The 2,717-nt window shown below is 43.2% G+C and overlaps 1 long non-coding RNA gene across 1 annotated transcript; it reads right to left on the bottom strand.

Moving 5' to 3' along the window:
- Positions 1–409: 409 nt before the first annotated feature.
- On the bottom strand, positions 410–818 carry LOC109705441. The gene is made up of 3 exons (XR_002214767.1): positions 738–818; positions 545–621; positions 410–505 (listed from the first exon to the last, which is right to left on the bottom strand). It is a non-coding gene; the product is annotated as an uncharacterized LOC109705441 (long non-coding RNA).
- Positions 819–2,717: the final 1,899 nt, after the last annotated feature.

Here is a 2,717-nt window from a genome sequence, read left to right as displayed (position 1 = left end):
GTTAATATGTTGCGGGAAACATTTCTAGTGAGATGGTAGGAAATCAAGTTTCATTCTTTCGATTTGACTTAGATTAAAGCACATTGTCTCTCTCTACTATATAGAGTAAATTTTCTTGATGCATAACATATGAGTTCTAAGCATTCAAAAATTCTCATAAATGCTACTAAACATGAATATGCATGAACTTATGGTAAATGAAAGCATTTAACCGCATAGGAGGAATTTCCTCCCATTTCAAAGAAGCCAAACTCATCGATGACAACGAAACCCCTCGTTTGCTCCAACGAGGGTGTCCTCTAGTCTCCTAATACCCTAAAGATGTAGGAACAAGCGTTACTCGAATGAAACGAACAATCAATAGCTCAAACATTAACCATCTCATACTAAGGGTAAATACTCACCTCTTATGGAAAATCTTTTCACAAGCTCAAAAAGGAGGTTAGAACCCTTCCAATCCAATCTAGAGGAAGGTTCTAATTCAAGGAATCAAGCCTCAAATGCCCTAAAACGAAGGATCAAAGGGAGAAATCGAGTCTCTAACCTCTCAAGAAGCTCCAAACTTAGCTCCAATCCAAGTGATGTTGAAGATCTCCGCAGCCACTAGCTCCTCTCCAAGCTCTAAGCCATCAACAATGGTGGAGAAGCCACCAAGATGCAATAGAGGAGACAAAACCCAATAAAAACCAAACAAAAGGAGTAAAAATACAAAGGAAGGGAGAGAGAGCTCCTCCTACCTCAACTCCTGCTGGTCTCAGCACAGGGGAGGCCCTAAGGGGCGTGGGGTGCACTTATAGAAGTGCTACAAACGCAAAAAAGCACCCTGCAGTTCAAACTGCTCAAAATCTGCCACCTTGTACCGGTACACGGGCCCTTGTACCGATACAGGGCCCACGAAACTGCCAAACACGAGCTGCGGGTCTGCTGGAAAACTGCCCTTGTACCGGTACAAGACCAGCCTTGTACCGGTACAACCATCAGCCCTGTACCAGTACAGCCATCAACCTTGTACCGGTACAGCACCCTGCTGAGGCTAACCCGAGAGCTGTCTAATGAATCCAATTTTTGGATTTTGGTACCAAGCTTAAAACCACAATTCTCGGGATGCGAGCCATAGGTCGGAACACTGTCTACGGCCTTCCAGAAAGTCTGAAAATGCTCGACACACAGATCAAACACTCGAACCTCGCAATTTGCAAAGGTCCAGTGTGTTACATCCCTTCTGACCCCGTAGGCTTCTCGATACCGCACGAGCAAGTATAAGTCGCGTAGGCCAACTCCGGAGTGCCGGCTTGTAGGGAGCGACCCTCACAAGCATGTCCGAATGAGCCCAAACGGCAAGCAAGCGTAATCAACGTCTCAAGAGTCCAATCATCATGTCTCTAACATTGTAATAGCCACTAGCATCCAATGATCTAGTTCTATAACTCAATGTGAAGTTCCAACATTCACTAGGTCTAGTGCCCCTTTATGATACTAAGGCATTTCTATGTTCAAGCATGTTCCAATTCTGAAACTCTCAATGGCCCTATCCACTAGGTTCACCATAACCCGAGCTCAATGCCGCTTTATGACATTAGCTCCCAAACTCACATGTCATTGACCTTGGTTTACTAAGTCCATATGTATTCTAAGCCTAATGCCTCTTCATGATATTAGCTTACTATGTCAAATCCAAGCCCGATGTCTCTTTATAACATTAGCTTACCATATCATATAATAGGTTAATACGCATGCCCCCTAACGTGACCCACATTGCTAACATGTTCCTAGCATGTATTCCACAATGCATATAAATATTAACATGCATCTATTCACTAGCATAAGGTTTCAATGCGTCCGTATGCAACTATCAACTTAGCATAGTTCTCGTAGTGCTAGCATGCACATGCAACTCACATATCATTCAAGGCTAATGCCCCTTTATGACATTAGCTTAATATGTAATATACCGAACTTCTAATTCATGAAGTTACGATGTATGTTAGCTTAGAAAGCCATTGGAATCATTCCGGTGAAGTTCGGGAGCATTCGGGTGCTTCGGTGCGCATACGGCACGAAAACGGGACCCGAAAGGCTATGTTGGACCATGGACTAAATCCGGCATTAGCGTGGATGAAAAGATGATGAAAACATGCTTGAAAACATGTTTGGAGAGTCTCGGTTCGATTTGAAAAGAAACGGAGGTCAAACGAGCGAAAACGAGCGAAAACGGAGTGTAAATGGCTGAAAATGCTGAAAAATTGGCTAAGTCTGGAATTCTGGCCTTTCGGGGACCGGTCTCTCACGCAAAGACCGGTCCCAGAACCCCTAAAATGCCAGTTTGGGCTGATGGCAATGTTGTAAATGGGGAAGTTGGTTAATGTATTGGGCTCCTTCTTTTTCCCTCTTACACTACACACCACACATAATGTTTGAGAGAGAAACTCCTCCCTCTTCAGAATGCTCTCTCCTCTTCTCTAGAAGTGATCAAAAAGGAGGAGATTGGATTGAAAGGAGACAAGGAGATGGAGCTTCATCTCTTTCATCTTCTTCCTTGAGTTTGAAGCTTAGATGAGGTAAGCTTCTTGAAGCTTCTAATTGTAATGCTTCATGGCTATGATTATATGCCTAAAGCAGGATTTAGTGAACCCATTGATTGCTAAACAATAAATGTTTATGCTTGATTCATGTGAGATGAATTGGAGTATTTTCATAATTGCATCTAGGCTCCAAAA

Source organism: Ananas comosus, unplaced genomic scaffold, assembly GCF_001540865.1.
Source record: "Ananas comosus cultivar F153 unplaced genomic scaffold, ASM154086v1, whole genome shotgun sequence".
In the NCBI taxonomy this organism is placed as follows: domain Eukaryota; kingdom Viridiplantae; phylum Streptophyta; class Magnoliopsida; order Poales; family Bromeliaceae; genus Ananas; species Ananas comosus.
Note: the sequence above shows the minus strand (reverse complement) of the source record. Positions and strands in the feature narration are given on the sequence as shown.